This window comes from Hipposideros armiger, unplaced genomic scaffold (assembly GCF_001890085.2).
Source record: "Hipposideros armiger isolate ML-2016 unplaced genomic scaffold, ASM189008v1 scaffold_194, whole genome shotgun sequence".
Taxonomy (NCBI): domain Eukaryota; kingdom Metazoa; phylum Chordata; class Mammalia; order Chiroptera; family Hipposideridae; genus Hipposideros; species Hipposideros armiger.
Window position 1 is genome coordinate 1,872,700 of NW_017731544.1, and position 11,315 is coordinate 1,884,014.

Sequence of the window (11,315 nt, forward strand, 5' to 3'; positions counted from 1 at the left end):
AGCTTTGAGAATATACTAAAAACCACTGAAAGGGTGAATTTTAAGGTATGTGGATTACATTTAAAAAATATTTTTTAATCGGTCTTGATACTGTAGGGGAGAAAAAAGTTTCCTCGAGTCTCTTAGGGTGCGTGGTTGGGTCTGAAAATTAAACTGACAAAAACAGATTAACAGGAGAAACAAGCACATTGACTTATTTAACATATGAAGTTTTACATGACACAAAACTCTTCATAAGGAAATGAAGACCCAAAGAATCAGACCTGAGTACTGTTATGCTGGGTTTGATGAAGAGTGGATAGTCATGGAGGAATATGATGAGTTAAGGAGGGTGAGATAAGTGTAGCAAACTGGGGAAACTGAGCAAGGCCTGTATTTTAGGATTCTTCTTGCTGTTCCTTTGTCTTCAGAGACAAGGATGCACCTTTCCTAAAAAAAGAAAAAAAAAAGAAAAAAATCATAGTTTCCAGGAGCTGGTGGAAGGGGTAAACGGAGAGTGACTGCTAATGAATTTCCTTATGATGAAAATGTTCTTAAATTAGATAGTGATAGCTGTACAACTCTGTGAGTATACTGAAACCTTCTGAATAACAGTTTAAAGAGGTAAATTTTGTGCTACATGAATTATATCTCAATAAAGCTGTTATGAAAAAAAAATATGTACCTAGTTCCCACCTTGCGGCAGACACTGTTCTAGGCATTGAGGGGATGCAGTGAATCATGTAGATAACGTACTTGACTCACAGAATTTGCAATTCTAGCAAATTAATAAAAAAAGGAAAGTGAGCTTCACTCTCCTGCAGACTGAACCCTGGAGTGAGCCCGGGGCAGAGTCAGTGCTCAGTTCCTACTCATGCACCCTCCTGGCGAGCGCTCTCATCCATTACAGCTCCCAGGTCCTCTGATGGGCCCCTCCACGCTGCTCTCAGGGCCATGTTCACAGCAGCTCCTTGGCCAAGGCCCCAGTCCAGGAATTCACTCCAGGCTCAAGAGTTCTCCACTGACTAAGCCCTCCAGCTTCCTGCCAGCCTCCTTGGCTTTCTTCCCACTCACTTTTACATTCATTTATTTAACAAATATTTACTGAGTTAGAACACTTTGGGCTAAAAGTTACAAAAAACGGACTCAAAACTTTTTAAACAATGAGAAAAATGATTATTTCCTGTTACAGGGTGTCCAAACCCTAGGCACAGGGCTCCGGCTCTGTTTCTCTGATACTCATTTGGCTCTGCCCTCACCGGGCAACCAGCAACAGTGGGGCAATACATCTAGCAAGAAAAAGAGAGAGGGGGAAAAAAAACTGTCCTCCCCATAGAATAAAAAATTGTCTTTTCAGTCCATCAAAGCCAATTTAGACGAGTACCCACGATTGGCAGTGGAACGCTATGTGTGATGACTGACTTCAGCTGTGCTCCTGGACCAGTCACTACCAAGGAGACTGGAATTCCTATGATTGATTTAAGACTGAACCCTGGAGCTGGAGGAGCGGGTGGGCATCCCCGGGGTTCCTATGGGCTGCATAGGAAGGAGGGAGGGGTTCAATCTGATTTACTATTTGTTATAAACTATTTTACTGTTCCTTAAGCTTAGTCCAGGTACCCAGTGCTTTTCTGTATCCTAGGGGTACTATACCCTTTATTTGATGAGGGGCTATCTTTACAACTAAAATTGTCTCTAAGTCTCCCCCAAGGAATATGTGTTCTCTCTCTAAGTGGTGGCATTTCAAGATCTATTACACTTGAATGGGATGACATTTGAGAGCAAGTACCTGACACTAGCAATATCACAGCCTACAAGCAGCCATTCATTCTGCAATGCTTATGGCCAACCCTGTTCATAGCCATGAGACCTTAAGGGTATAGGTGTGCCCTCTAGGAGAAAGTTTTTTCACTTCTGTCTCCATCCATGCAACAAACTATAAAATGGATGCCAAATTTTCTGCTAGAAATCTCTATACTTCACTGCCAGAAAGCTGAGTCAAGCATTGGTCAAATTATCAGCCTATGCTCAGAAAGTTCTTTGGGCTTTCTGGACACCCTTCAGAAATATTTTAAAAACCTGGTTAGAGATTATTCACATGCCACTTGAAATGAAAAACACACATTAGGCAAGTCCTAAGGCAATGGATACTTTTTTGTTGTTTCTTAATTCCTACACAAAAGGAGAATTTAAGAGGGTGTTTAAAGTATAGAGCTGCTCCATCACCACACACATGCATGCCAAAATTTTCCCACCTACGAAAAATGTGATTTCATGAGCATTAATTCTAAACTCCATGTGCGCTTAATCAGAATCACAGTATTGTCTGTACAATCTTGTAAGAGCAAAGCAAAGAAACTTGCCAATGTAGCAGGAAGGAGAAAGAATGACTGATTGGAAGAGATCCACAATTAATTGATTAGATTTATAAGCAGCAAATGCAGAAATGCTGGTTTCTCAGGAAACAAGTTTTCAAAATATTGTAATACTGAGTCCTAAATCCAACTGATATTATTAGTAACAATATTAATGATTCTATCATGCTTTTTTATAAAATTCTTTTACACGCATTATCTCACTTGGACATCATAACAACACTATTAAAAGAAAAAGAGGTATTTTCATTTCATGGAGGAAGAAACTTATAAGGCAAAGTTTAAGGTTATGCCATGAGCCCCAAAGATTGCAAGTTCAGATAACACTTGCTCTCAGGTTTGATTGTCCCTGAGCTGCTCCTGGCTCTTCTTTGACAGCTATTCTCCTGTGGGGAGGGTTTGTATTTCCATGTGTCCAGTGCAAAGAACAAGCTAAAATCTGATTGTCCAATGGCTGAATTGGAAGAATGGATGGAAGGAAGAAACAAATGCATGATCTGGAAGAAGGTAAGTGAAAACCAGAACTAGTATTAAGGAAATTTTTAGGAATAAAGAGAGTTAATTAATGTAAACTGTCTTCACATATACATGGAACTTTGAATCAAGGCAAAATTGAGGAATTTTGCTCACAGATTTAACATTTAACTTTTTAAAAATGTATACTGTGAACCTTGATTGTTGCTGTCATCTAAAAAGATCTTTAATGTAAGGGCTCTATGATCGTTTTTATGAATAGTTACCATTCATTGTGTTTACCCCGGCTCTCTGCATTTACTACCTGGTTTAACCCTCACGATTGCCCCATAAGTGGGAATTATTAATCCCACATCCTAGATAAGGAAGCTGCCGCTTGGAAGGGTTAAGTATGTCTCAGTTCACACAGGAGAAAGCCGTGGAGCTGGGATTAGAGAGGAACATTATTATAACTCAATACCTTCCTGCTAGGCCAGGCTCTCTTTTTGGAAGACAGATTCCTTATTAAACTTCTCCTAAAGGGCAGATGCAAAAATTATAATTCTTCATAGCAACTGCATTGACCACTATTCTTATAAATATCTGAAATTTATTAAGCAAAACTCAAACCTCAATTGCAACTAGCAAGTACAGAGTGAAAAATGGAGTAAAATAAGGTATATCTTGGCAATTTCATTTTTTCCTCTGGTCATTTTAAGTGATCAAATATATGTGGGTTGATTCCACACTCTTGTGATCAATGTTGAAGCTATTCAAAGCATCAGAATTTTAATTACATGTTTCCAGAATTGCAAGAAGTGCTATAAATAATTTATTATAAAAATGCAGGCACCTTCCCTAGGTGATACACTTGTTTTTTTCTAGATATGTAAAACTTAGGGGACCACCTATGACACTTTTAATACTAAATTTCTTGTATTGGTAAACCTTCAAAAGCTATTATTTGTATTATCAGTAGCACCCCTAAAGAGACAATCAAACAGGATGATTTGGGTATAGGAGGGAATTAACATTGTTCAATGAGATTGTTCAAGACCAACAGAGTCATCCTCTGTAACATTGCCCAAGGTTGAGCAAAAAGTATTCCAGGTGTTCTGCAGCCACCAAACAAACAAACAAAGCCCCACAAACAAACAGGCACAAAGCCCTGCCCTCCAGAAAGATTGTAATGAAAGTGGAGAAGGAAAGCAGACCCAGCCATACGTGTAGGAGATCATTAACCAGGCTCTAGAGGGTGAGGTAGCATCAGGAAGACAAACAGGTTACTGGGAAAACGTTGACATCCAGATTCCTTGAGCGATAAACGCTGCCCGATCCCTGCCGCCTGGTTAGTGAGCTCTTCAGCAGATGGCTGATTACCTTTCTTATTTCACTCTTGCAGTTAACCTCAAAGAGGGAGGATTCTCAATTTCCAGACCAGATGTGCATAGCTGTTTAACTCCAGGAAAATACATAGAGACATAGCTGGTGACTTTCTCATTACCAGGCAATGTTATAGAGATGAGGACTGCAGTTTCTTTTTGCAGCCAAAGCAATGGGACTTTTATTCTGTGTAAAAGCATTGCAATTCTTAACTTTGCTAAGGAAAAAAAGACTGAAGAGTACATCCTCTTATGGATAATTATGCCAAAACACTTCCTCCCCCTCTTCCCCAATTCACCTGTACCTTTTGTTACTAGAAAGAGCTGTGATTTGGGACTGACTCAGAGAGTGGTGCTTTTTCCTTATTAACATGATCTGCCTCAGATAATTTGCATAGGCTTTCCTTCAAAGGAAGAAGATGAATAATAAATTTAATTAGCCAATGCTTTTCTTGAAATGTATTTGAAAGCAGATGACAGATCTCCATAATCAAACTACCACCCACACTTGAATATTTTACACTATTTTCTCAAAAGGGGAATGTACTGTTTTGTAACTTTTGTTCCTCATAAATACATGCAGTTATTTTTGTCTTGTTTTCTATGCTGGATGTGGCTTTTGTCTATATACAGGTTAGTAAGAAAGAGATGCCTTTGCAAGAGAAAATTTATAGTTCACTGCTGTGTCCTACTAATAGCATAGAATAAATTTATGTGTGTACTGTCAACACTGAGAGGAGTTTCTGCTGGCCCAATGGGTACAGTATTTTCATTTTTTGCTTTAATTAACAGACTTTAATATGCAATTCTTTGGCAATAATGGCAAATTCAGCTGGCTGCAAACTTTTAAAAATACTTCATGGATGGTTTAAGTCCAGCATCCCACCACTTAAAATGTAATGCTATACACAGTATTTCAAATATAGGCTATCATAATAAAAATGGTGTCTTCATCCATTCTACTAACTGTCTAGATTGTCTGACTTCCCCTCATTGTACTTCATTAAGATTATGCATTCATGTAGCATTTACTGAGTAGCTACTAGGTGCCAGGTACCAGGGATACAAAAATGCCTCAGGCACAAGCCCTTCCCTCAGGAGAGCAGTCTAGTCAGGGAGACAGACACATAAACAAGTAATTACAGAGTGTTCTAAGAGATAAGGTATTCTTCCAGGGAAGTTTGTGTGGGAAGCCTTCATGAGGACTAATATTCAAGAAAGGTCCAGAAGGAAAAGCAAAAAATTAACAAGTGAAAGATGGAAAGAGAGGCATGACTGGGGATGTTCTGGGATTGCTATGTTTTCTGAGATTGGAACACAAGGTAAAGATGGGTGTTCGTTAATGCCACACTATATGTTATTTGTTAAAACACAACTGTCATGGTCGACTAAGTGTCACTTAAGTTGTTGACTATGCCTTCATTTTTTACAGGGACTTTCCTAATGCAATGCTACACATGAAATAAAAACTATAACAATGTTAACAGACAAAAGGCAGTCAAGAATAATTCCAAAAAATTAGCATTCAATTCAACAAACAGTGGACTGTTAGTATTTGTATTAATTTGCTCATAATAAATAATTTTATACATTTGCATACATGTATATGTAATATTTAAATATATAAACATGCATTTAATACATATTTAATATATAATTTATATATTTATAATATACCATAAAGAAAAATATATAATATATAATGTATGTAGCAACATAAAAATATGTAATAAATAATACATAACAAAAAATGTTGGGTTTGCTTTATTTGGTACCTACTATATTCCAGGCTATGTTCTAGTCACCAGGGAGACAGAGATTAAACAAAGCAGATGAGGTTCTTGCCCTCATGAGACTTACATCATAGGCAAATGAGGAAAACAAATAAATGTAATGAAAACAAAATAATGTAATGCTTAAGAGAGTTGCAAAGGTATTGAAGCATTAATTACAATAAAAAGTGGGTGTGTTATGTTTCCTGGTTCTAGCTTGCCATCTAAAAACAGCCTAATCATTTTTTCATATACTTTAAGAATATCGTGTGTATAATAGATTTATCATTTCTACAGTTTTTATAGTAAATACATTTTTCTGTATTTATCTTGTAAAATGTAAGCTTGAATTACAGTTTTAATGGTTTTCTTAAAGAAAGGCAGTAAACTGCCATGGTGGTAAAGTGCAAAGAATGGTTCTACAAAGAAACCATAGCTGAGTGGTCTTGGGTAAGCTAATTAATCTCTGCATTTCATGTGCCTCATCTGTAAATAATAATAACAACAACAACAATAATACTCACCTCTTGGAGTTGCTCTAGTATTAAATGCTTTAATACATGGCAATCACTTAGAAAAGTACTAAGCACATAACAAGCACTCAATAAATCCACTTATTATTATCAAAACATATACCTGTATTTAACAGGCCAGTGTTTGAAGTAAGTTCAAGTTTAAAAAAAGTCATGAAAAATTACGTTGTGGAAAACTTTCACGTGATAGTATATATTATGAGTGGCCATAACATTAAAAAATAAAAATAAAGACAAAAAGGAAAGGGGGAAAAAAGAAACCCAGAAGAAGGCAAGAAGTCTCTTGTCCCTTAGAAACTAGTTGACACAGAATTTGGGAGTTCTCCCTTCCCGTGGCTACAACATGCCACTTCTCCTGGGCAGATGAGTAAAATCACTCATCTTTATGGTACTAGGCAAAGCAAATTATTTCCGACTTTCAAGCATGCTGCAGCTTTTCAAATGGATTTCAACTAGCCTTCTGCAATTAGCAATTGGTTCTAGTGGTTTCAAAGCTGCTTGATTGTCTTACTGCCCTTTATTTCTGTACATTACTCATACGTATGTTGCGAAGCCAACATAATAATGTGATTGTTCCATTAAACTTTCACCTGGTCAACTTTACTCTTTCAAATCAATGATTAGTGAGTTTGCTTTTTTTTCTCTTCCTGGGAGAGTTGGAAAGGCTTCAGAGAGGAGATGATAACTGATTTGGATCTTGAAAGAGATAGGATATAGGAGTATATCATGTAGAGAAGGGTTATGCAAATTCAGGAAATGGCAATAAGTTTGGGGTATAATATCTACAAGGTTTAAGACCATATTTCAGGGGCCAGCCAAGTGGCTCAGTTGGTTAACAGCTCGCTCAAGGGTGCGAGCTCTGAGCAACAGCAGTTCGAGTCCTGGCCCCAGCTGAGTTGCCGCTGAGCTGCCAACAGGTGGCAGGAGGGCTCAGCTTAAAAAAAAAATCATATTTCACTTAGCAATGAACAATATTAATAAAATGGGTCATCTTTTGCTGGCTGTTGCTAATGTAGATAACTTTTTTTTCTCTCTTGCCACTGTCTCCCCCTCCCTCTACACAGAAACATACAAGTAGACATTCACGCATATTATTCATCAGCATGGGAGATAGGTTTTACATTTGAAAAAAGAAAGACTGTTTGATGAGAAAATTACCAAAAGTGGGAAGAAAAAAGCATGAAAAAGAAGCTAATCCTTTTAAAACTAGTTTTGTGCCCTCCATAGAGAGAGGGGACTAGAGACGATAATCTGATGAATCTATTCAAAAGTCACCTGTGAGATTCTGAACACAAAGATGGCCCGTATAGGCTCAGGCAAGGAGGCATAGCAGAGGACTACAGAGGACTACAGCCACTCCTTCTCACACACACACACACACACACACACACACACACACTCCAGCCACTCCAAATAACCAAGATGTCTCAGTAAAACGCAGGGTGCTTGCTGTGCATATGTGGCTCCAGACCATCTCCTAGCCCTCTCTTCCACTCAGTCTGCTCCTCCTGTAAACAAAGTCTGGGGAAGAAAACAATCCAGAATTGCCTGGCATAGAACACAGCTCTTCTCCAAGGACCATACTAGCATTGGAGGGGAGGGTGTGTGTGTGTGACTAGGACAACTCTAAATTGACTGAGATTTCTTTCCCCACCACCTAGGATAAAGGGACTTAAAATACTAATTTAATTCAATTATAAAAAAATAAACTTACATTTCCTACACACCTGAGTCTGTGGCCTTAGATTTATAATTTTTCTCTTTCTCTAAAATTTATACATACACACACAGAGAGACGGATCTGGAAGGACACAAACCAAATGGGAAACAGCAGTAAACTTGGAGAGGAGAATTGGTTGATTTTAAAGATAGTATAACTTCTCACTCCTTACAGTTCTTAATTCTCTACATTTTTAATAAGATGAATTTATTTATCACTTGTATAATTAGACAATAAACAAAAGAAAGAAAATATTATGGGTTTTCCCTGCAAGTAAGGTTGGCCTATAGTTATTTTATTACTGTTGTGCTGTCAATGGACAGACCAGCAAGAGATAAATAACAAGAGAATGAGGCTATGCCAAGGACTCAATCTGAGAAAAGGGGAAAACCCGATGAAGAGTGATGATTAGAATGTGATGTGAACTCCAGAGGTGAAAAAAAGCTGAATTGCTGTTGTGTTGTGTTTTAGGAAAAGTAGGCTGGTAGACTAGAAAGAAAACGTAAACAATTTTTATAGTAGAGAAAAGAATGAGGTTTAAAACCAGAGAATGTTATGACTCAAAAACAGCATTCAACAGACTGTCATCAGGTTCATCCTCAGCAGCCCTGGGGCAGCATTCAACACTGGACCGTCTCTCCTCCATGGGCTGCTCGGAGTCTGTCTTGTTCTTTTCACTTTCTGGGCTCTCTTCTGTGGCAGCCTCCAATCAGCCCCCATGGGTTTAATTAGCACTTTCATGCAGATAATTCCCAAAGTGCTATCTCCAGAGGTGACCTCTCTCCTGGGTCACATTCCTCATATCTAATTCCTTGTTAGCATCCCATCCTGATATATAAAAACAGAATCCATAATCCCCCACATCCTCCTGGTTCCATTCCTGTTAATGATGCTGTTATCACTCCCTAGCCATGTCAATCTCTTTTCTCCTCTTCATCTCTTTGCCCTAATCATACAATTGGTTTCTCAGGTCTGTTGATTCACCCTTGCCTCTCTCCTCCCCATATGAGCTCAGCTTGAAATGGTCCCTATATCCTGTCACTTAGACAACTGCAACAGTAGTCATCTTCCAACTTCTGGCTGGTTCTCTCTCCAGGGACAACCAGAATTCATTTCTCCTGAAAGCAAATTCATTCATTCAACACAAATGTACCTGCCCAAGCACCAGGCATTATTGCAGGCCAAGATGAATCAGGAGTAATTAAGACAATGTCCCTACTCTCCTAGAGCTTACATTCTAGTAAGTAGCAACAGACAATAAGCGAGTGACCAAATGAGTAAATAAAACTTCAGAAAATCAGTGCTATGAAAGGACTATAGACTTGGATATTGACAACTTTATATAGAGTGGCCAGGAAAGACTTCTCTGAGGAAACTACCATGGGCTGGAACTTGAATGAGGTGAGACTTGCCTTTCAGGGCAAAGCATTGCAGGAAGAAAAGTTTTAAAGTGGGAGAGTGGTAGGCAGGCCCAGGTCACAGGGGCCCTGTAGGAGTCTGGATATTATTCTCAATGTCAAGGAAATCCATTCGAGAGTTCTACTCGTATGCAGTGGGCAGATGTAAACAATTTAGTTTCTTAAAAGGTTATTCTAGCAACTACGTGGAGAATGACTTTTAGGGGCTTTGGGGTATGGGAATGATGGGAGCAAAGAGAAACCTAAGGAATATTGAAGTTGTCCAAGTGAGAAATGATGGTGGCTTAGACCAGGGAGGCAACAGCAAACATGTTGTGTGGTTTGGGATGTAGAGCCAAGAAGAATTTGCTGATGGATTTACTGTGAGGTATGAAGGAAATCATGGATGTGTTCATGGTTTTGGCCTGAGCAACCATGTGACGGTCTATCAGCTAAGATGATGAGTATTGGGGGAGGAACATATTTGGAGGGCTAGGACAGTGACATGTTAGGTTTGAGATGCCTATTAGGCACTTACGGTAAGACAATTTTTTAAGCATATTTTCTTGTAGAATGTATAACTTTTTATTTTGAAAAATTTCAAACATATACACCAATGTACCCACCATCCACCTTAAACAATTATCAATATTTGGCAAATCATGTTTCATCTCTATCCTTACTCATAGAGTTGCCCCTCCTATCACTTCACCCCACACTACTGGTGTATTTAGAGTAATTTCCAGACAGCATAATATTTTATCCATAAGTGCTTTGGTATATATCTAATAGATGGACATTTCTTTTATAACACACCCACAAAACCATTATCAAACCTAATAAATAATTTCTTCTTAGCATCAACTATCTAGTCATTATTCAAATTTTTCCAGTTGCTGAAATAGAATATTGAGTCCAGAATTAAACCTTTGGGCATATGGTCAAATGATTTTCTACACAGTTGCTAAGACCATTCATTAGGGAAAGGATAGTATTTTCAACAAATGGTGCTGCAAAAACTGAGCATCCACATGCAGCAAAAAAAAAAAAATGAAGTTTGACCCTTGGTTAACATCATATTAACAAAAACGAACTGAAAATAGATCAGAGACCTAAACATAAGAGCTAAAACTATAAAAATCTTAGAAGAAAACATAAAGAAAAAGCTCATGACATTAAATTTGGCAATGATTTCTTGGATACGACTACAAAAGAAAAATAAATCAATTGGACTTCATCAAAATTAGAATATTTTGTACATCAAAAGACAGTATCAACAGAATAAAATGCAACCCATGGCATGGGAGAATATTTGCAAACCACTATATCAGGAACTCCTACAATTCAACAAAAACAACCCAATTTACAAAATGGGCAAAGGAGTTCAACAGACATGTCTCCAAAGAAGATATATAAATGGCCAATAAGCACAAAGATGCTCAAATCACTAATTATTAGGGAAATACAAATCAAAACCACAATGAGAAACCAGCTAATGTCTATTAGGCTGGCTAGTATCAAAAACTCAGAAAATAACCATGTCCCAGGTTTATCTTGTGTATTTTCTACTTCAGACCTGGAATCAGCAATTTCTACAAGGAATCTCAGGACATGGTATTCAGAGACAACAATCTAAGAAGCAAGGGTACCAACTGCCACTGGGACATCATTGCTTCTAGGGCTTTTTGGTATCCAGAGCTAGAA